We start from the raw sequence: 24,908 nt of genomic DNA, 5'->3' as shown, positions 1-24,908 counted from the left end.
CCCTTTGTGGAAGAACTCCAGGATCTTCTCCCTGTCTCGGTAGTTCAGGATTTTGGCTATTATTGGCCTCGGGAGCGCTCCAGGTGGTGGTTTCCTCGTTAGTGCCCTGTGCGCCCTCTCAACCGCAAATCCCTGGGTGAGTGTCCCGCCTGATATTTCTTGCAGTAGCATGGTTTCAATGTATTCCATTGGGATAGGGCCTTCTTCTCCTTCGGGAAGCCTCACTATGTGAATATTATTCCTTCAGGCTCGTCCTTCCGCTTCCTCCTCTCTATTTTCCAAGTTGCCCACTTGTTGGCGCAGTATGTGGATCTCCAAATTGTGCCACGCACAGGCAGCTTATTTGTCATTGTTGTCTTCTCCAGCTCACTTGTACATTCTGCTATTTTCTTTTCATCTTGCCGCAGTAAGTTGACATCCTCTTGTACTGCCCCTATTTTGAGGTCCAATGTTGCTCTGATTTCATTCATGGCTGCATCTAGTTTAGTTTCCCAGGCTATTTTCAGGTCCGCGATCGCATCTAGTATTTGCCAATCGTCCCGCTGTGTGTTGCTTCCGCCTGCGGGTTCTTGTCTCTGTTCCTTGCCCCTTTAGATGGCTGGGGTGTTTTTGTATAATCTTCCGTTGTCTGTTGTTTCCCTTTTGACTTGGGCAACTTGGACGTCATCTCGGTGCCTCTCCAGTTCTGCTCGCCATTGCCTGAGCTGTCATCACTGTCTCCCTCTCTTGCTTCAGCCCATATGATCTCTAAACTTTGTTGGGGACCATTCCCATGGCCACCCGTTTACTCGGTGTGTGTGCTCCGCTGCTGATGTCACTGTGGTTTCCCCACCCTGGGCCGGGTTCTACTGCTCGGGTTCTGTCCGCTGTGGTTTGTATGTTTCTCACCCGGCACTTCTTAGCTTCCCCCCAGTTGTTTGCCACTGGGCCCTGTTCCAATATATGGGTCTCACATGCTTCATTGCGCGCATGGCATACTCGTCTCTTCCCAGGGATCCTCCCTAGATAATGGGTCCAATGCCATGCATGTGACTCTATTTCGTGACTTTCCACAACCATGTTGTTTTACACTTTTATGCCAGTTGGGAACATGACCAACCTTCTCGTAAATTCCTTCACCGTGTCTCCCACCGGGGGTCTGCTTGGTGCAGGGTGCGTGTCTCCCCTGTCTTGATTGTCTCTCTTTGTCTCCTTGTGAGCAGCACCCCTGGCATTTCCCACTGCATATTGCTGCCCCTCTGCCTTATCGAATTGTCTGTGCCACTTTCACTGCAGGAATACTGCTGTTCTCATTATTAGTTCCTCTTTTCTTTTTTTGTTTTTCCCTCCTTTGCAGCCGCATACATTGGAGCGGAGTGCCCTACATGCCTATTTGATGCCAGTCTGCTGCTCTCTCTGGCACACCGCAGCCTGATGCTGCCGTGTACACTTTCCTCTTCGCCCGGACTCCACTCTCGCAGCCACTTCACCGCCAGTTGCTGCGGTGGATACAGTGTATCTGGTGCCGTGTACGTTGACATGGCTCAGTATATTTGCTTATCTTGACTCCGGAGCGGAGCGACAATATATCCTGCCATAGTCAGCTTCTCGCTCTCTCGGGCACTGGCTCACCTCCCTTATGCTTCGGAAGGCTGTTATTCTCCCAGCCTCATCCGACATTTATTTCAATTCCACGTGCGGCGTGCTGTTCATTCCTCATGCGCCAGCCGAGGCTGTGTGCATTTAAAGGTCCGTTGCCTCCCAGGGTGCTGTGTAGTTATTCGCGGCTGCCTCCGCATCTCCTGCGCCCGCGGTGGGACCTTTGTCTTTTGTTTTTCAGTCGGTGGCCATCTTCCTTTGTTCGGTCACCCGTGTCTTGTCAACTTCTCCTGGGCACCGTTACTCTCTCGCTTTCCAGATCAAGTTTGCCATGCACCTCCTCGTCCTCTCAGGCTTCCCACGCACAATCCTATGATTTGTTGTCGAATGCTGCAGTTTTGCACTATATTTCTCCGGATGATTGTAGGATCTGCAGGAGCCCACTGGAAGTCCCGTCCTCTCAGATGGCTCCTTGGCCACCCCCCCAAGAATATAGAAGTTAAACTGAAGTGAAGAGTAAGCATTACCGAAGCCAGTAGGCCGATCCCCCCAATAGTGAAACCAGCCGTGTTAAGAAATATTCACCCGCATTCTAAGAGTGTTGAAGGTCCAGTGTCCTCTGATACAAGTGTGGCATTGTTATCCCAAGCTGGAAGTGTGGTAATACAGTTTAAGGATATCTACTGGAACATGAAGGTGTGACTGAAGCTGGGGAAGGGTGCTGGGTGTAAGAAAATGAATTCAACAATCTGTAGAGGCAGATTACAATTGTGGTAATAAGACAGACAGAAGAGGCAAAGAGCCTTCCCTTTTCTCATAGCCCACCTGAGGAGCCTTGCCTACCTGTGGAGGTCAATGAGTATTGTCTTTAAACACTGTATGATTGTGAAGTATCAAGTTGAAGTAGACCTAACATAACTGTGGCTGTATATTACTGTCAGTGCATATTACCTTAATACTGATTGAAGTTAGTGGTATACTGTGGAGCAAAGGAGCCTGCTCCCACATGGTAGTGGAAGGGGGTTGTCAAGAGGAACGCAACACACCCTAAGAAGAGGCATCCTGACAAGTATACTAAAGACACTGCAGAGGTCAAGAATACCAAGGAAGTTGTTGAAGCAGAAATTGTTTCTTTGTTTTGTGTAGTGTTGTAAACCAATCCTGGAAGACGGATATCCAGGATTACCATTGGTGCTGTTTTTTTAGCTGGAATTGGAAGGGGAACTGTTCAACAGAAGGCTGAAGAACTGTTACCAGTGGAATCTTTGTTTGAACCTTTATTTGCTTATGGAACGTACAAGAACTGATTCAAGACTTGACTTTCCTTTTGAACATTTGGGAGAAATTGACTTTAGAGTAATCCTGGGGAATGGATCTACCCAGGAAAGTTAAAGGTCATCCAAATCACTGGTAGTTGGTTATTATTTTATTTATATTGTTTATGTTTTATCTAATGTTTTGTTGTTTGGTGTGAGGCCCAGTTTTGTTGATGCTAGTAGTCACTCCCTTAAACCTTGAACTAGGCAGGGAACTCCCTAATGGAGTAAGTTTGGTGAGGTTTAATTTTCACTTTTTACTTTTAATAGGATCTTTAATTTGGCTAAAAATACAAGCAGTTGTTTGCCTTGCATTACTGACCCCTCACAGGTGGCTTTAGTTAAATCTGCTTAGATTTTGCAAAATAGGTCGATCTGGGTTTTACCCAAATTCCAGATTAAGATGATGCAAAATGGTGACTAGTCAACTCTACTGTTTTCCCTGGTAATGCCATGTTACGCTGGTACTCAGGGACTTGTAGTGGCTTTTGGCTGCACAGCACATTCAGTTCATTGCGCTTTGCACCTTTCACTGTGAGGTCTGTACAACAAGGCTGTCCTTTCTTTTCTTTGTCTGAAGAAACCCCATCCCCTTGAAATATGTGTGTGTTACACTGGTTCTGTATTTGGAAATCTAGGATAGGATGCCATGCTTTTCCCCACATCAACCAAACCCTCTGGAATGGCCTGCAACTTCAGTTGTGGATAGTTGAAAACCATTTTTGCTTTCAAAGATGGCCGAAAATATGCCTCTTGTCTGCACTATCTTGGCCATCCTCTAAAACCAATGCTCTACCGTGATTAGCAGTAAGCACCAGCACCAAGGAACCACTTATGGTAATCATGCACTCTTTAAATACATTCTAACATAACAAAACAGTGATACATGTATATGCCACACTCTCCAAAGTATAAACCTTCACACAACTTCCCAGGATAGGATGAATGAACTAGAGTGCAAAAACATATTTTATTGTACCAAATGACCTGAGTTCTAAAGTTGAGCTCCCTAATCTAAATCCAAAGTTCCCTGGGTGCCTGCGCCCCAGACAGGGTGTCATCTTGAACTCTTTTGATGGGTTGGTCTTTGCCTTGCATGGTGTATTTGCTCTAGCGTTGCTCCCGGGATGGCTAGATGACTTCTGATCTGATATGTGTGAAAGACCTGTGACAAACCTTTTTTCCCCTAAGGGTTCTTTCAGGTTGTTTACTTGGGCAAGAGCTGTAATGCAGGTTTCAGTCAGCTTTGTCCCACAGTGGTAATTACAGGTAGGATCCATGATTTCCTTTATATGTGTACTCAAGGTTATTCAAGATTCTGTAATGTGAATTAGAACAGCATACTGGTGTTTCCACACACCCGAATGTCTAATCTGTGGCTGTACAAACTGGTATCGCCTGCACATATACTATTGCCCAGAAACATTCATTTCTGCATACCTCTGCCGACAGCCATCCGTTAAAGCCTGCAAAATTAATTGCTGCTGATGCTTCCATAATCCACCCGCATACAAGTTCACCTACACCTGCACCAGCAATAGTTAATTTGTGGCGTTGCCGTGAATATGTGCCTTACGTGCCCCGCCATCTCACAGAAGCAATAGAAAGGAAAGATTTCTTGTCAGCGAGATTACAGGAAAAAGAAACACTGCAATGTTCCCTCTTATTATTTTTCTCTATGTGCAGAACCGGTTGGTTGTTGTGCGCACATTATTTTCCATGTGCGCAACTGACTAATGAGGTAGGCCACTTTGTGAGGTACGGTCGCAGAAGAGAGTTTGGAAAGGAATTTCCTCGTCGCAGCCACTGCAATTCTTTAAAAATCTTACAACACATTTTACAAACAAATAGGCTAAAATATGTCTCATGTGATTATACAGAAAACCCATCAACGAGTCGAAGACTTCAATATCTGCCACAGTATCTTGCAAACGTACTTCTACGCAGAGAAGAAAAATGTCGGCCTCATTACGAGTTTGGTGGTAAGGGGTAAAGTTGCCGGTAACTCCATTACTTTACCACTACGGTAAATTACGATTTTGGACCTGGAGTGGAGGAAAATTCTGGAGGTAAATCCTCCAACTCAACGCCAAAATCGTTGGAATTTCCGCTGCTGTAATTCCGCCAAAAAAGCCACTGAGTCCAATGGACTCAATATGGACTCAATATGAATGAGGAATTGCACCGCCACCACAAGTTGTAATCCAGCGGAAATTCCTCCAGACCAAGTGCCGGTAACAGTCCTTCGTTTGGGGGGTATTCTGGTGGAGTTATGCCGGGATACCACCCCATGTCGTAATGAGGCCCTGTATGCTTTATGCCACTGGAAAATCACTCATTTGTATTACAAAACACAAATATCTCTTGTCATAACTTATGCGGGTTTCAAGAAACTCGGACAGAATACATTTGCTGATGGATTAATGGCAATTAAAAGCAATGTGTCAAAAACATGCTGAAAGGAGTTCTAATGCCACCTTAATGAATTCATTCAAGGTCCTGGAGAACAAGCTTCTGTTAATTTGTGTAAGGAAGATAATTGCATCAGAATAACTGCACCCTAGAATATGGTGATCCAAAATTCCTGTATCTCTGCTTACTATCCACATTACTTTCAACTGTGGGTAGTGCTAACACCAGCCTTACAGCTAAGAGACAGACGCACCATGCATTTTTACTCCCTAAAAAAGGAAAATGGGCCTAACAAAAACAAGAAACAATGAATACGTCATTGCTTCAACCCACCAAGATCCAATGATATTTTTTCTAATTAGTGACCTGTAGAGTAGTGGCATAGGAAGGAAGGAACTCTAATAATATTAATGCCGATCTCAAAAGGAATTTTATGGGAAAAGAACATCTTTTAATAAGCAGAAAGTATAAACCTGTTGCTTGGGCCGTAAGAGGTGTTATGGTCCCTCATACCTCGTTAAAGGCCCTTGTTACACTCAGGCCTTTAATTCAGTCTTGAGGGCCCATAACACCTGGTAAGGCCCTCACTACAGGACTACAAATTTATAACAGTGACCTTCCTAAATCCACCACAGTCTGAGTTATAGACCCTTCCTGGCTTCTCATTCAAAGCCAGGCTTCATTGCTTCAGCCGCTCACACCTTGCCCCATCCATTGTTTGTGAGTTTCTTTCTCCCTCGTTCATTTATTCATTTATTTTCACCTAATTTCGCTCGTCCTTGCCCTCCTTTCTTCACCTCTGACTCCTATTGGTCCATGTGTAACACACGTGACTAGGCAGCAGTTTACATATTTGATTTCCTTTTGATTCCAGGAGCCCCCTGCTCCAGTTGTGTGCAGAGCCAACCTCGGTAAGAACCTCCATCAAGGCTTTGTTGTTTTGCCTGCTCCCACTTTGCCCCATGCATTATTTGTGAGTTTTTCTCCCATGTTGGCTTGTTTATTTATTTTCAGCTAATTTATGTCAACTTTGCCCTCCTTTCTCCACCTCTGAGCACTACTGGACCGTGTGTATCACACGTGACTAGGAAGGCCACCTTCTGTGACTTCTCAAGGCAGACTCTGACCTGGCAGCCCTCGGCAAAGAACCACAAGGCAAAGGACAGCTCCCTACTTAGCAGCTCTGTGGAGGAGTAGATGTATACCGCTGCAGGAGATCCCACCCTCCTAACTCCTCTGTATTGGGGACATGCGACCGTGCTTTGCCTGACACCAGCTATTGTACCAATACTGCAGAAAGTATTTGGAAGGATATGCCCATTGAGACAACCCTAACCAATGTACCCCGGAAGTGATGACAACCTACAAGAGGAACTCCCTCTAGGAATATGAAAAAAAGCTAAGTAAATGAATTGATGACATCATGAGAAAGTGTGCACGACGTCCCGAGATACTGTATGAAGACAATATATAGATCCTAGAGGACAAATGACGATTTAAAGAATCGAGTGAAGAATCGAGTGAACTATCAATGTGGAAAAGAACAAGATTATATGTCAATAAAGTGCTGTAAAAAACAGAAGTTCAAAAATGTACAGACGGTGAAACGCAAGGTAGATTAAGCCATCATGGAGGCTAGCTATGAGTGATAAATATATTGCAAGCAAAGCCGCCATTGTACAGGAACTGGACATTGGTATCATGAAATAAATGCGCCAGAAACCATGAAGGGACAATGGAAAGCTGTGTCACAGCAGAATAGCAGGCTCGTAGAGCTGCGTAGCGAGGTTACCTGGCCTGAAGTCAAGATCTTCGAATACGAGGTTAGCTATCTACACTGAAGAAGTATGAGTGTGTAGAGGATGACTTTTATAATGTTAAGGTGCAAAAATGAACACATAGGATGCCAAGTTTCAATTCATTTAGAGCATGGGTGCACAACATACGGCCCGCGGGCCAGTTGCAGCCCGCCATGCTGTTTTGTCCGGCCCGCGAGGCACAAACACTTTTCTAATGGAGGGCGGCCCGCAAGCAGCATCGGCCGCCCTACATTAGGAAAGTATTTGTTGTCTTCCGGCCGGACAAAACACTGGCCGTCATTGGCTCAGCACACACGCACCACGTCGCTCCTACGAGCCACGTAGTGCGTGTGTGCTGCACCAATGGAGGGCCAGTTCTAAGGCTGGCGTGGCCAGTAAGGCTTGATGCCGGAAGGCATTTCAGCCTTTCTGGCCACGCCAGCCATAGTACCACTCACCTCGCCAGCGTTCCAGTTTACCTGCCTTCCAGCACGTCCGATAAGTGGTCTGTTTGTTTGTGCTTGTGTGTCGGGTCTGTTCTGCTGTATGTTTGTGTTGTGCATGTTGAGATGGGGGCTGGGGGATCGTCGGTTGTGCATGAATGTTTGTTTTTGAATGTTTGTGTTGTGTATGTTGAGTAGAAGAAGACGTTTCAAATTCCAATCTGAATATTAAGAGAGAGAATACGCACAGTCAGGACTTTGAAAAGTGATGTCTTAAACCCTTCACCGGGTAATAAAATTGAATGTGAGGAGAGAATACCTCTTACTATAAATGATTATAGGAAAAAGGGAAGGTGATCACGAAAGTTATTAAATGTACATTGTATTGTTTTAAGTATTATTTGTTGTGTGAAGTATAGAGGGGTATTAAGCTGTGAAGGTCGGAAGTGACTTTGTTTGGCGCCAATCAGAAGACAGATAGATTATTGAGAGAAAAGATGGATTGAGCAGCAATTGAGCTTGCTTGCTTATATTTGTTGTTTTGAGATTAAAAGTGGTAAGCAAAAAGTCTTGAAATAGAGGGTTTATTAATGATCTGGTAAGTATTGACGGTCAATTGCGACTTGTCATTATGGAGGACACTCCTCTTATGCACCTTTGTAAAACATTACCAAAAGAGGCGCCCACGCACAAACGGTACAGTGCAAAATGGGTAAAGGGCACAGCTGATAAAATGTTCATGCTATGGCCAAAAGGCGGATCATTCTCAAAGGTATTACAGCACATGACCACATATGTGCACACTGCGTACACAGGAAAGAAATTAGAAAAAAGACTGGCAGTCTTATAGCTTTGGAAAATGTACCAAGAAGAGTAGGAAGATCCGGTATGAGAAGTGGATGCTTAATCAGCATAAAGGGGGGGTATTAAGCTCTCCTCTTACCTTGCCTGAGTTTGAGTGTGGGTAGATAGGAGTTTATCCTTTTGAAGGAATTAAAAGCAACAGCGGGGTACAGTCGCCTAACATATGAACCCCCTGCTTACAATAGTGATGATTGTCCAGAAGCAAGCAAAAGGTGCCTGTAAGTTTGTACGAGACAGAAGAGAGAGGCGAGATATCGAATATATTGACAGATATCGACAGAGAAATTAAGAGATGGATGGGAGTAAAGGATAGGGCTGATGAGGTAACGTTCATACAGAACAAATGAATGGGAGGGAAGATGCTACTGAAGTTAGATGGGAAAAGCATCAAGAAGGTTAGGCAAAAATCTGACAAAGACAAGCAAGAAAAGAAGGATAGGGAACGAGAAAATGGTTGAGGGATGATGAGCAAGGAAGAAATAGCAGGGGCCGAAGGGAACAGATATATAGAGTAGAACAAGAGAAAGATGAAAAACGGGCAGACGAACAAAGAAAGTACATAAGGAACAAAGAAATAGAAGAAAGGGATATGAAAGAGAGACAGAGAGAGGAAGAAGAAGCACAAAAAGTGAAAGAAAGGTCACTGAGAAGAACAAAGGCAGGAAGTGAGAAGGGAAGAACAAAAGCAAGAAGATGGGGCAAGAAGGGATGCGAGAAGGTGATGGGAAGTGGACGAAGAAATAAGACAAAACAGAAGGCAGCAAGGTCTTCATGTTAGTCTCATCCTTAACGAACAAAGTGAAGTTTTCCCACTGACCGAAAACAGTCCAGATACACTGAAGGTAGTACAGGAAGAGGTAATAAATGACACAGAAAGTATTGGAGAGAGGATTGACAACATATATCAACAAATAAGGCAGGACAGTGAGTTTGGGACTCGAGGGAGCAGCAAATGATCCCTGATATCGAAACCACGGGATGAGGAGGAAAACATGTTTGATGAATTCAGAGCCTTGTCCTTGAGTATATTACATTTAGATAGAGAAGAGCAGGAAGATAATCACAATAGTTGGGGTCTAGCAATGTCAGACAAGGAAAGAGTCAGGCGGTGACATAGAGGGAGAGGGTACATGGGTCCCTCTGGAAAGTCAACAGATGGATAAAGCAATGAGATGTTCAGATCTGGAACCACCTAAGGAGTGACCACTAGATCCCATGCCATATCCTGAATTTCCCCAAAGGCGATCATGTAATGAGAAAGGAGCATCTGCACCTTTTGCGAATAGGTTAAGGTCGTTACCAGCACGAACACAAATAGGGACAATAATCCCTGCATTAAGCAAATTAATAGCAGGATCCGACTACGATTCCCATTGCTAGAGAAGGGGGGAGCAAGACTGCAATAGATTCAATGGCCTCAGATGGACAAGGATACCTTGAAATGCAAGCTACCTAGTTTGACTTTGGGGGCTGTTAATTGTATATACGAATTAGAAAAAATTACAGGGGGAACATGCTGGGCATAGGGGACATACCGGGTCTGTTGGCAGCTATTCTTGTAGAGAGAGCTGACTACATTTGTAGATGAGTGAGATATGCAAGTGTGACAGCACAAAACAAGGCGCATGATGGAGTGTCATTTAATAATAGCACAGCAGATGTTTGTCGGCCTCTCAGGGTACAATATCCTGATACGGGTGCAATTATGACACATACAATTTAAGGAAGATGAAGACCCTATTGCTTATATTCAGGATATTCAAGAGAAATGGCAGCTTGAAATGTCTGAGCCATGGAAAAAAAACAGTGACATTATTCTATCAGATTTTATGTCAGGGTTGCCAGAACAGGTACAGAGACAAATAAAACAGAAATGGAAGCAAAGCTATGGGCTGAGATACAGTTCACTATTGTGCATCATTGCATATTTCCACAAGAGAAGGACAAAAAGAAAGATGAGAACGGAAAGATTGGGGAAGCTAAGTTAGTTCAGAAGAAATTATCAAAGTTTGCTATAGAAGGGGCAGTATTGACAAGTGGAGAAGGGGTCGCAATGCAAGAAATAATGGGTACATCACAAGTAAATACTGATCAAAGTGGGTATGCGTTTTGGCCGTGAGGGAGGAGCTCCAGAGGATTTAGAGGGAGAGCTGGATTTCAGAACGCCCAAGGTGGATTTCAAAATGCCCGGGTGGAGGTCAGAATATTCGGGGAGGATATAATGGAGAGTTTGCCAGAGGGCCAACCCCAGTATGTTGGAATTGTGGGATGACAGGGCATATTGCTCGTGTATGTACAAGCAGAGGAAATGCTCAACAAAATGTACAACTTTTAAGAGAGGGGCAGCTTATCCAGCGCCATACAGCACACAAACAAAAGGGGCTTTGCCCAGGATCACACATCTTATCAGATGCAAGTGCTGCAAGCACAACAGGCACAACAGCAGAGGTCGGTGCAAATGCACCCACCACAACGGAAATCACAACTAGCACCTATGCAAACACAACAGAATGTCCTGGGATAGAGAGTGTCATTATGGTAGAGGGGAACCCTTTCATAGGGATGGGATGAATGTGTACACTCAATAGGACAGCTCACAGGGTGACTGGATGTGTTCAGTACTATCAGTGACACCAGGCTCCCAAGAGGAACCAAGGGTTAGTGTAACAATAGGAGGCAAATAGTTTTCTTTTCTTTTAGACACTGGGGCAACTCGCTCTTGTATAAGGGTGGGAAAATATCCAATGTCTGATATTGCCACGAATGCTCAAGGATTCTCTGGAGCTATGAAGTTAGTTCCTTTTACTGATAAAATACCTGTTTCTATGGGGGAATGTGACATGTCTATATTCACGACAAACGCCAGTTAACATTCTGGGTAGATATTTAATGATGAAACTTAACATGATGATTTCATTCACTGATCAAGGAATAGTGTGCGCCACTCCAGGAATACATTATTTAAATGTAGGAGGGTTTATACTGGCATTCATAGGGCAAGAGGCTCTACAAGGAGTCCTGGTAGACCCAGATGTTTTCATGTATAGGGTGAGCATTTTATTAACGGAGCTACCTGGATTAGTAGGGAAGATTGTGAGGATACCTGATTTTCTTATTAAGAGCACAAGTACCTATGTATGAGGAAGAAGGACAGACTGTTCCTATAGTATTGGAAGCATCTACAGTACAAGTGAAAATAGCAATGCTTGAAGGAGTAGATGATGAAGGCAGATCATGGAGGTATACAGATTGACTGACATAACAGACGAAGATATGCTCAGAGATGAACGTATAGACGATGCAGTAGTGTTTTTTATAAGCATTACTTTCTGGATAAAGATCGGAAAAAAAGGGAAATCACACAGCAAATGGCAATAATGCTGCAATGACCAGCATTCTTTCAGGAAGACCTAGAAAAAGTGCCAAGTGCCCTCTGGACTACGGGCCCATATGATGTAGGCTTATTGAAGGGAATAGTAGAGGTTAAAATAAAACTTAAGCCAGGAGCAATTTCCCCCCATCAAAACAGGACCCTATGTCTCGCGAAGCTGGAATATTTAAGACTATTTCAGCGCTGATGAATCAGGGAATCCTAGTGCCATGGAATCCCCATGTAACAATGCGATATATCCAATTCAAGAATTCTAAAGGGGGATCATGGAAACTTATCCAGAAGTTGTGCCCTCTTAATCAGATAGCAAGGACAGAGATTCCATTAGTTCCTAATCCTGCAACGATATTGTGTAACATTCCAGTTGAAGCCAAGTATTTCACAGTGATCGATTTTGAAAAATGTGCTTCTCTCAATCCTGTTGCACAAAGTCTCACGACCTCACATCCTTTACATTCAGACAAAAAAGACTAAAGCATACTATTGTGAGTCCCCATCAATCTTTAACGGGGTCCTACAGATGGATCTAGGCAACGTTGAACTCAAGAGTGTGGTAATTCAGTACGTAGATGACATATTCATATGCAGTGAACCAGAGGATAAATGCAGACAAAACTCAGTCCAGTTAATGACTATATTGGCAGACAAGGGATACAAGGTAGACAAGGAGAAATTACAGTATTACCAGAAGAGGTGTTTGTTGTACATAGTCCAGTTAATTTCACATGAAGGAAAGAAAGTGACACCTGAAAGAGCTGAGGCTATCATGAAGATGCCAAAACCAAACACAGTGTTAGGATCCCCAAATTAAAGTGAGGAATTGTATTTGTTTTTACATACCAAGCAGTACTCGCACAAAAAACAACATTGGGCTATAAACCTTTGGCGTACTACAGTGGCATTTTAGATGCAGTCATGAGGGGATATTTCCCATGTGAATAATCTTTGGCTGCTGCCATTTTTGCAATTGAAACGTCCACAAATATTACCATGGGCTGCTCCATGACTCTCTAAGTTGAGCATGCCTTATTTGCCATTTTAGAGAAACCCAATGGTACACTAAAGTCACAACGAACATTTTCATAATCACGCGATCAAGGTAGTGAGGTGTAAAATAGTGAATCCAGCCACGTTCGTAGCTGAACCCGTAGAGGAAGGTGATCATGTGCATGACCCTTCAATTGTACAATGATAAACCCAGAGTGAAAGGAAATGCTTTAGGAATAGGGGAAATTCCATTCATTGATGGTTCTTTGAAAATTGACCAAACAACTAGGGAGAGGCATTCAGGCTCTGCAGTTGTAAGACCCAGATTAAATGGTGAATTTGAGGTAGTGGTGAGTGAAAGTCTATTGTCTAATTTGTCAGCACAAGCAGCAGTTTAGCGCTCATTGTTGCACTAGAAAAACACAAAGAACAGGAAGTGATAGTGTACAGTGACTCTGCACATGTGACGTCAATCGTACATGCAGGGCTGCCAAGCTGGTAAAGGAGGGGCTACCTCTGCGCATACAGCACTCCAGTGCAACATGCGTCTCTATTGGACTGGCTCATCAAGGCATTACAACTCCCATTAGCCATGGTTGTCGTAAAATGCGCAGTGCATACTAAACAAACAGACTTTCTTTTTCTGAAACGAAGCCACAGACTTAGATGCCAAATGTGTTGCATATTCTTTAAGAATTTTGAGTTTTGATACTGACAATGTTAAAGAAGTATCGAGTAGAAGCATTTTAGTACGAGGGGGGTTTAATATGCTGTCAATTACACAACTAATAGAGATGTGTAGAGGCCCCCAAGAAGAGCAAAAGCTATAGAAATGAAGGGGGTGTTCTTTATCCCCCATGGAAGCATTATGGAGACATGATAGCACTGGAAAGCCAGTGATGCCAGCGGCACTACTGAAAGTCGCACTCAAGCAGCTGCATTACCCTGCGCATATAAACAGAGAAAGTTTTGCTGTTACAATTGCAGAAGACTGTTTTGTTCCCAATCTATTGGAATACGTTGCACAGTTCATTGTGAATTGTACTGTGTGTCAGAAGTTCACAGCTGGGCATACACTGAGAGAAATGTGCAAGCTACAGAGATCTGATAATTGACCACATTGTGTCAATGAGCTATTGAACAATTAGGTCTTCAATTAGGTATAAAACACAAGTTTTCCACTGCTTTTCATCCACAAGCAAACAATATATGTGAGAGACTCAACAGCTTCCTCAAAGAGAGGATAGCCAAGATTAAATTAATGTTGAAAAGGGGGTGGCTGTATTGCCTACCCCTAGTTTTATATGCCCTTTGAAATCAGCCAGGTGCAGATCACCATTTTATGTCCCACGAGCTAGTGACAGGGCGTTGCATGAGGACATCTCTTACGCCTCCATCTAGAGTCAGGAGTGTAGCGAAGGCGCTAGGTCATGGAATGTATGATTATTTGACGTGTAGGACTACCAGTGTTTCTTTCATTGCAGATCAAGTCGCGCATCGGAGGGAGGGGTCGTGGAACATGGAAGAGGACAACCAAGTAACTAATCCAAGTGAATTATATCCACCACCAAAGTTGTATGTCGGAGACCAAATTCTCATCAAGAACTCTTTACCCGAAGATGGCACAAGCCCAGGTTTAATGGTCCCTTTAGCGTTGAGGAGGTCTTCCTCTTCTGCAGTTAGTGTATCGGGAAGAAGAGTTTGGTTACATTTATGTGATGTGAAAATCTACAAAGGAGAGACCCTCCCTCCAGCGCCTGTTGACCAAGAAGCAAGACAAGAAGAAGAATTTCCACGTGTGCCCACTCGATCGATGACCAAGAAGAAGGATGATAAAACAAAGTGCGATTAAGCACATATATCTTTTGGACTTTAATTCATTGGACACTCCTCAAAACTTGTAGCAGGAAGTGCATACATCTGCAGAGAATTCCAGAGGTTAAGTGTACTTTTTAGAACATTAATTGGAAAAATGAATATTGCATTAGTGTTATTCCTAACCGTCAGTTCCTGATCAGGAATTGGAAGAGAGATCATTACCCAGATTCGTTTCTAGGAGCATATCTGTTTCAAGGATCATATATGGTACTTGCTGACAGTGATACTCATCGGCTTATAGTTGCTGATTTTGGGTTTATGCTTCAATTGTACTGTGCTCTTGTTAGTAAAGATGTTAATATTCACACAAATGTTAATTTCTTCATAACCCTAAAAATGGTGCAGTGATAAGAAGCCTCTTAATAGCGTAAATTGAGCAAATTGTGCAACTACAAATGTAAATTGAGTGTCTACATTAAAAATGATTTGTGAAGAAGATCATATGATTATAGAAAGAGCCTATGTCCAACAAGTATTGGGATGTCACACAAAATGTTTCTCCAGACTTTTTTGCCTGATATACATATATATGCTTGTGTATTGTTTTAATCTTTCTGTACCTTACATTTTGAAGCCTTTATTTTCCAAATGGTCATATAGAAAAAACAACTGTGATTTTTCCTAGCATGAACACAAGTAATGATAATGGGCATGAGCATGTCAGAGGACATAAAAGGGATGCAGGAGAAGATAATGAGGGGATAAATACATATCCTGATAATTCAACTCACCTGGGGAACAATTTGTGGTACCAGCACATAATAAAGGTGGGGGAGAGAGCATCTGATGAGAATTGCTATGTCTGCTCGCTCATTCCCTATGCCATGAATACAGTAAAAACCTTCTTTTCAAAAGAGATGCCAGCACATGATGCTAAGTGCCTCAGTCATCTGGCATCATGTACTATTAGAGGAAAATTCTTGGGGGTCAAGATCAAGACAATCATTTCTGTACCAAGATGATTATATCAAGACAGCACACATGGAAAAATGACCTGGATGGACAGACAAGATGCTTGTGTTTCCTGCTGCAGGACATGATAAGGCGGCAGGTGAAGAAATGAAGAGAATTAACTGTTCTCAAATGAGGAAAAGGACTGGAATGCCTTGATGCTATGAACATTCAGAGCTGCTGATCTATGGACGAGCGAGTACAACCAAAGGATGGGAAGATGGAGTGATGTCCTGTGCAGCTCATCTACTGAAGAAAGAGAAATTGCAAGGGGTGCAGAAGGTGAATGATGAGTGTGTAAAGTTGTGGGCCAAATACTCGAAACTGCTGTCATGGGTGGAATATGAAGCTGGACCAGTGTCTGTGGTCCTACTGGTCAATACGACAATGTGCTTCCAGAGCAAGGGAAAGAATTACGTTGGTCATAACAAAGGGTGCAAGAATACAATTGATGTTCCAGGAATGAGGAGAGGGACAGCTGTCTTGATGAATCGATATTGGGCCTCTGGATCTAGACCAACTTATTAACAATAGTCGAATACAGGGAGGTTACAACGAACATCAACGGATGTACGATCAGTGTCTCAATGATCTCCACAAAAAAATACAATTCTTATACTCAATAATGCATCAGAGTGACTTCATACTACGTGGCAATAGTGAAAAACCTATCAAGGGTCGGGATTGGTTATGTGAAACATCTAGGTTGCAATAGTTTAGGAGATACTATTGTTATTGACTGCCCTCTATCTGGTGGATAACGTTTGCCATTTCAGAAACATTAGATGCGCAGTTCCTCATTTGTCTTACAAGCTATAAGGTCCTTCATTATATAGACTTGTACAATTGGTTGGCATGCCTATGCCCAGTGCTTTAAGTGGGCCAGGGCCTGCCGGGGCCGGGCCCCGGCAGTCTCCAAAAAGTGGGGCTGAGCCGGGGCCCAGCCGGGGCCCCCCGACCTCATCACGCCATGGCAGGACGCATTATCCCGCCGCGGCCGCAGCCGCGACGGGAGATGCGCCCACCACTTTAACGTCAGGCAAGCTGATAGAAGTGCCAGCCAGGCACACCGTTGCTGTGCCTGGCTGGCACTTCCGTCAGTCACTGTAACTTTCTCTGATGACCCCTCATCTGAGGGGCCATCAGAGGAAGCTAGAGTCCTTTAGTTTTCCCTCGCCAGGTCACTGACCCTCAGCGAACCCGCGGGCTCCATGATCAAATATGCAGATTAGATCACGGAGCCCGCGGGTTCGCAGAGGGTGAAAGACGTCTCAGGGTCTGTGATCTCTGCTCAGAGCAGAGATCACTGAGCTCGAGGCGCCTTTCTCCTTTGGCAAGGCTTTATAAAAGATGCCTTCAACTGTGTACGTTTAAGCCATCTTTTATAAACGTAGAAATATTTCTATGTTTATAACAGACTGCTTGAATCGTACACAATGCAAGGCATCTTTTATAAAGCTTTGTCGACGGACAAAGCCACCTTGGGTTTTGTCCGTCCTCAACGCTTTATAAAAGATGCCTACTTTTCAAGCCGTCTTTTATAAACATAGACATATGTTACAAATGTCTATGTTTATAAAAGACAGCTTGAAAAGTACACAGACCATAGTAAGGTAAGCACACAAGTGTGCGTAATTTACTATGCTTTGTGCACTTACAAGCCACCTTTTATAAACATAGAAATATGTAACATTGCTATGTATATAAAAGAAGGCTTGAAAAGTCACAAACCATAGTAGTACGCAAACAAATATATAAATGCTCAAATACATTTATATATTTGTTTGCGCACCTTACTATGATTTGTGCACTTTTAGGCCACTCCCACAATGGAAGCCACGCCCCCAAACGAGGGCCCCCCCTCAATTTCTTACCCCACTTAAAGCACTGCCTATGCCTATCAAGGGTCGGGATATAAAACTGCCCAGGAATTGGGGTGGTGTTCGTTCCTTGGTCCATATCCATGTTCCAGAATTGGTAACTACTTAGAGTAATCTAAAGATTGAAGAATTTCGAAGTGTGGATGAGCACATAAGAAGGAGAAGGTTACTAGAACTCCGGTAGATGAAGAGATGGAATTACTTTACACAAAAATCACTAACCGCTTACGAAAACATTCCAGACTAGCACAAATTGTTCAGCAGGACTGTAGCAATGTCCACATCTATGTTTATGCCAGAAATCCAAACTGCAGTGAATGCCAAATGGCTGCAGATCATCAGGTGGGAGCTGCTGCAGACAATTCATGCCACTATAAAAGAATTTAACACCATAAAGGAAGAGCTGAGGGCCATAAGGTTGATAACCCTCCAGAACAGATATGTCCTTGACATGAGTACAGCAATGGAAGGAGGTGTTTGCACCAAGATCAGCCATCATGTTGCACATTCTTACCATCTCATGATGGCGAGAATGGGACCTTGATGGAGACCATATCGATGTTGACAGATCTACACATAAAAATGGTGTATGAGACAGAAGCCATTGGAGATGACATTTGGTTTGCTCTCCAATTTTCCTTGATTCCTTATCGGATCGTTAACCTATTTAAATTCCTTGGAGCCATATTGGTTTATATATTCAGCTTTTGTATGATACAGATATTAATTGGAAAGTGTCAGAAAATGACAAAGAGCAGAGGGAATGAAGATTATGATTGACGCAAGAGATGGACCAGAGGACAAAGGGCTGACTGATGATGCCATCAGAGACTATATAAAGGCAAGCATTGTGGTACCTGAAGGAACAAAGTTCTTTTATCCAAAAGATCATAACAATTATGTGGGATGATGGGTCTACTGTACCCCGAATGGACAATGCAGTCACATGACCTGGAGTGTTGATGAACATCTTAAGACAGCGGGCACCCGAGGGGGGTGACAAAGATATGAACACCCAAGAAACACTTCAAGAGAAGATACAAAGGAGCAGAACAACTTCAGGAAGTGGTTGAGTATTCAACAAGAGGCGGAAATGTACAGGAGCAGATGTATACCCCTGCAGGAGATCCTGCCCCCCCAACTCCTCTGTATTGAGGACATTAGCCCGTGCCTTGCCTGACACCAGCTGTTGTACCAATAATGCAGCAAGTATTTGGAAGGAGATACCCATTAAGACAACCCTATCGAATGTACCCCCGAAGTGATGACAACCTAGAGGAGGAACTCCCTGAAGGCATATGATAAAAAGTTTAGTAAATTAATTGAGGACGTCTTAAGAAAGTGTGCACAACGTCCCGAGATAATGAATGAAGACAATATATAGATCCTAGAGGACAAATGATGTTGTAAAGAATCGACTGAACTATCAACATGGAAAAGAAGATCACACATTCATAAATTACTGTAGAAAACAGAAGTTCAATAAATGTACAGACGCTAAAACACACAGTAGATTAAGTCATCAGAGAGGCTATCTATCAGTAGTAAATAGAATGCAGGTGAAGCCGCCATTGTACGCGAACTGGACATTGGTATCATGAAATAAATAAGCCAAAAACCATGGAGGGAGAATGGAAAGCTATGTCGCAGCCGAATAGCAGGAGAGGAAGAATTAGTGTGCGGAGGATGGCTCTTCTCACGTTAAGGTACAAGAAAGAACACAGAGGATTCCAAGTTTGAATTAATTTAGAGCATTTAAAACCCGCAAAATGGACCAGATCATGGTCTCCTGACACGTGAGCCAAGGATGGAAATAGATCTTCAACTTGGAGTTCCAGACATGATAGCGAGTGCCCTCACTCCTGTGCATTCCCAAAAACAAGAATACTCTACAAGGCCAAGTACAAAGACAATTTCATGGCAGAAGGCATGGGTAATTAGAGATGCTAGGCTAATTTGGTGGTGAGGCAGCTTCATGTCTTATCTCCATGCACACGTGTCTGGGCTTACATGCTGCTAAATTAACTGAATGTTCCAGACATGGCATAGGCATGCCAACCAATTGTACAAGTCTATATAATGAAGGACCTTATAGCTTGTAAGACAAATGAGGAACTGCGCATCTAATGTTTCTGAAATGGCATACGTTATCCACCAGATAGAGGGCAGTCAATAACAATAGTAGCTCCTAAACTATTGCAACCTAGATGTTTCACATAACCAATCCCGACCCTTGATAGGTTTTTCACTATTGCCACGTAGTATGATGTCACTCTGATGCATTATTGAGTATAAGAATTGTATTTTTTGTGGAGATTATTGAGACACTGATCGTACATCCGTTGATGTTCGCTGTAACCTCCCTGTATTCGATCATTGTTAATAAGTTGGGTTTGTCCGGTTATTTGGACTCAGAATTATTCTGGTGTAATTCCATCCATTACAATATGGACGTTCCACGAGCCGTAAACTGAGCTCCATTCTGTGGTTGCCAGTGGGACATCTGACCCAGACTACCTACAGTGACTGATAAGGTAAGTGTGGTGTGGGTGGGGAGTACAGTCATTACTATATTCCAGTAAACCCCATCACTCCTGCTACCTAATATCTCATACGAACATGCACCTAGCCAAATGGCATAACTGTTATTTATTGTACTGCCAAAGTTGAATCTCAGTGTTTTCTGTTGCAGAGCTACAGTTTGAATCTAGGTGGTTTAATTGTGCTGGCAAAGTTGAATCTGAGTGTTTTTTCATCGCACTGCCACAACGTGACTCTTTCTGACAGCTCTCTCAAAGTTGAAACTAACTGGCTCTCATTTACCTGCCTAAGCTGAATTCTAAAGAACCGTTCACTGTGCTCAGAAGACAGGCTCTGTGTAATGTAATTTCCCCCACTAAAAGGGGTGGAGATCCTAACAGAACCCTAACCCAACTTGAGCAGAAATGGGTCCACAGACTAAACACTGTCACAGACGGACTCAACATTACCGTTGAATGGAAGAATTTCCTGTCATTCTGTACTGTTTAATTGAAGGACTCACAATGAACATATGGCAGCACACCCACAAGCAATATATTCAACATTAAGCATGATATCGACATTTTGTGCATTCTGTAATCTAGTCCAGACTTCCATTTTCATAATCTCATGTCTTTATGAAATTCATCTGTTTTTTGTTTGGATATCTACAAAATTAATAATCTATAACCTAGAGTGAATGGTACTAGCATGTCATTATGAAAAATACGACCGCAGGGGAGATCTGCTAACTATGTTGTGTGCAATTTTTGAATTGAAAGAATCTTTACAATCTGAACAATATATAACTGGTAATACATGGTATTAGCACATTGATATGCAGTCGAAGATGCAATTTTGATACCCATTACATTATATGCAATTTCCAATTGTAGAAGGGCATCACTGTTGCACATCCTGTACACTACTCGACACATGTGAACTGCTGTATTACATGCGGGTGCACTTGGAGTAATTGCCATTTTGGCACTCTTACTATTTCCCCATTAACCGGGTGATCATTTACACTCTGACCATCTCCACATGCAATTTACTCAAATGAGACACCAGTGTTTGTCTTTTGAACAAACCATACAGATGAACCATTGCCATGGGTTCAGTAAAATCATTTTTAGCGTGATGTTTGATAGACTAACTCCTGTGCGTCTGGTTGCCATAGCAACCATTCTAACAACCGTTTTTTCTTTAACCGCATTGAAGGATACTACATCTATAAGCCAACTATTTTTTAAGGATCCTGCAAAGTACCCAGAAATCCTTTTTGAAAGGGTTAACACACGTTACTTACTTCCATTGACTGCCACATAGGCAAAACAAAATGGCCACCGCCATAAATACAGCTCGTATCCATGTCAACCACATGCTGCCGGCTACACAGAGGACTGCAGACGCTCCGATCCCCCCGGAGGGTTGATTTATTCTGTATGAATGATACAAGGTAATTGATTTTAGCTTATGCTACACAGGTTTCCTGAAGTTATTTAGAGAGGGGCATGGAGAGCGTTTTCATTGTGCCAGCCCCTCCACTAAAACAGCTGAGCCGCATGTTACTACATATTCCGGTGACCTCTTGTAGCACAGGGAATTAGTTTTGCACACTATGATGCATGCATACTGATACAGCACTTTTGGTGGTTGGCCACACCAAACGGCATGCTCTTTTTTGCAGTATTTTGAACGAACTGTCTCACAATAGACAGCTGTGTAGGTTGCACAAGTTCTAATTTTCAACTGCAAGCACACTCATGTTAACCCCCATTGGTATGTGAGTATGGTAGTTAGTGGACTAATGCCTACTTTCTCCCTCCCGCAGCCCCGTTTGGTCTGATTTATCAACCCATGCCCTGGTGATTCCTTTCCACATGGCAAATTTTCATCCAGACTGTTAACCCCTCCGGGCCATTTTGGCATACAGACTCCGGGCTGGTAAGCACATTGGTCTCCTCAGATGCTGCTCTTTCAATTATGGATATACAGTATTTGCAATTCATTCTGTACTCTATGGTCATTATTCACAGACCTGGCATATTTTATATGGAACTTACCTCCGGCTCCTCGCTGACAACGAGAAACCCCAGAACCTTTGCCACCTTGCTTAAGATTATGGTAAGACCCGCAATCCTTTGATCTCTTTCCTAGAGATTATAAAGTTACGCATTTACTGCCTTAGAATCAATTAAATATAGCCCATCCCTTACATAGTCCTGATTACCTTCTCTGTCTATTCATTTTGACAGATAACATAGGATCCTTCAAATGCACCACGTTTTCTGTCCTGATGAAGGCCGTCCCACTAACCGCTACCCAAAGATAGCTCGAAGACCGAAACACAGTTGTGTTGACCCATATCGCTTGTGTTGTAAACACTTCACCACTGTACATTCTCTACACACTTGTCAAATTTGTACCTCAATCACACGTTCAGTACTCTGATCTCAATCCCTAATAGGGAATGCAGATTGTGTTATTGTTGGGAATTCAAACCCAAAATGACTATTTGGGTTATGTTATTTATGTATCATGCCATGTTTTGTATTCATGTTCTTCGTTGAGGATCCTTTGTTTATCTAAATGTATATATAACACTTGCTACTGAGGTATTAAAGGAGAATCGAAGTAGCAGTCTATTTCAAACCTTGTGGTTTCTTGACTATCAGGATTTAATGTTGCTTTTTTTGGGCTCTCGTGTGACCTTAATCAATTGTGCTTGTTAAATGTTTACTTACCTGGGTAGAGTAAGGCATTACCCAGGTGCCCTTTTTTAATATTACACATGTGCAAGAACATGTAGAAAACAAACCTCGAATCTTTTACACAAAAGCAAGAACATTAGAAACTGCCTCAGTCCACCGTTCCTGTTGGAGGAACAAGAAACAGCAGCCATATCGTGGGTACAGACCAGCAGGAAAGGGTTTAGAAAATGCGAACATGCACAATGTGCAGATACAGGGAAAAGTGATCTCTACACCAAGTACACCCTATTTTATGTGCAATGTTGTTAGTTAAATTACAGAAAGAGTAAAGTGATTAGATCTAATGTTAAGACTGGTATAAGTGCGGTGGAGAAGTGCTCAGCCTTGGTATCTAGGCTAGTAGGTAAATCAAAGAGAGAATTATTTCCTAAGGTAGGAAACCCGCGTCCCCTGCACACTTTCAGTAAGGCCAAAGTCTAAATGATATTCAAGAATTTAAAGGATAAGTAGCTATTCATTGTTACCCCTGGGGGTAATATCCAAACAGATGACAACCTTCTATTTACTGGCAATTTTATCATACACATTTTATAAACATTTCAATCACATTAAATTTAAGGCAGCAAGTGCCGAACAATTAAACTTGACCACTTTAGGATACATTTTCAATATACAATTATTTATTTGCACACGTAATGTAAGTTGGCCCAACGTGTTTTGAGTTTCTATTGCTCTTCATCAGCGGCATACATTCGTTTTCATATACATTTCTAAAAAAGAGGAAACATTTTAAATTATTCACTGAAAAAATATCAAGAATACCAAAAACTTATTTACAACTTGAAGAGTATAATGCCTCAAAACATATATATTTCTTCAAATTCTCAGGTCCATGATAAGATTGTCTTTAGACTCTCAAAATTATGATCAATCCAAACCTCTACATCTCGCCAAATACTCAAGTTCATAATTTTTGGTCACAAGCTATATATCCGTTTTGAAAAGATCTATCCTTAATTATAATAAGTTTTTAGAGCCCTAAAATCAGAGTTTGGTAATACCAGTTTACTCACTGGTGGAAAAAGTTTTTATAAGATTCTTACCCAAAAGGTAGAACAGTTCTACCTTTTGGGTAAGAATCTTATAAAAACTTTTTTTGGAAAGTCTAAAGACAAATCACTCTCTCTTCAATGTGCAGATACGTGCACAAAGGTACTGAAATGTTTATGGATGAATATGGCGCCAAAACCAAAATTCTGGATTGTATCAACTGCAGAATAAAGTTTGTTGTATATGGGATCATTTGTATATGTAAACGCATCTATATAGGCAGTACAGTTAGGGAGCTAAGGACAAGAATAATAGAGCACATGTCGGCCATTGGAAGTCAAGCCCGTAAATTTACTTTAGCTCAGCACTGGCAACTGGAACACCAACTTGTTGATAAGAAGGACATCAGGTACATAGGTTTACAAATGATAAACCTGTGTAAAAGAGCAGGGAATAGAGTCCGACAAGCTGAGGCGAGACTGATTTGCAGATATGAAGCCACAGAGGTGGACTTGGACAAGTACAATGAAATGGCCCAATTCCTGTGAGACTATCGTAAACAAGGAAATAATATAGGCTATTGGTAGACAGGTTATGATGAATTGTAGTTTGGACACTATTGGCTAAACCTACATATAATTGAACACTATAACATTGATGCCTATCCATCATGTGAGGCACACAACGCAGATGATAATTTCCAAATTGAGTGCTCATAAAACCGGCACACTCAAACTAGTGAATAACTGTTCCTTATATATAATGAGTTCAGAATGGCAAACTCGTTAGAATGTTGAGTGCACATTTACTAGGAACTATGGAAATCTTAACTAGAAAGGAAGCTCATTCGGTTTTCCCAAAACTAGAATGTAGGCAATAGAGAGTACACTCAGCACATGTGGTATGTAATGTACTGAGATAATAGAAATCAATTGCCATCATGAAACAGGATGTGCAATGAGAATGGACATTAAAAATGAACCAATTCTAATGACACATTTTTATCTAATTTGCAGTAATAATAAGGAATCGGGTATTGTAATGGCTGAATAAGATGAGACGGGGGAGGAAAAACAATAACAAGGTGTGCAGTATCATTAAAATATTAAAATAGGTTTTGCGGTA

General features: G+C 42.4%; 1 protein-coding gene across 6 annotated transcripts in view; it reads left to right on the top strand.

The window, feature by feature from the left end:
- LOC138513437 (tetraspanin-11-like) overlaps positions 1 to 24,908 on the top strand; it is a 1,127,904-nt gene that overhangs the window by 28,653 nt on the left and 1,074,343 nt on the right. The window contains exons 2-3 of one of the 6 annotated variants that reach the window (XM_069628289.1): positions 21,854 to 21,966; positions 22,059 to 22,146. The exons of the other annotated variants lie outside the window; for them this stretch is intronic. The gene's annotated coding sequence lies outside the window, so the exon portion shown is untranslated. The remainder of the gene's footprint in view (positions 1 to 21,853; positions 21,967 to 22,058; positions 22,147 to 24,908) is intronic. 6 annotated transcript variants of the gene reach the window in all.

The sequence above is a fragment of the Ambystoma mexicanum genome, chromosome 12 (assembly GCF_040938575.1).
Source record: "Ambystoma mexicanum isolate Mex_15411 chromosome 12, UKY_AmexF1_1, whole genome shotgun sequence".
Taxonomy (NCBI): Eukaryota; Metazoa; Chordata; class Amphibia; order Caudata; family Ambystomatidae; genus Ambystoma; species Ambystoma mexicanum.
This window is presented reverse-complemented; position numbering and strand designations above follow the sequence as displayed.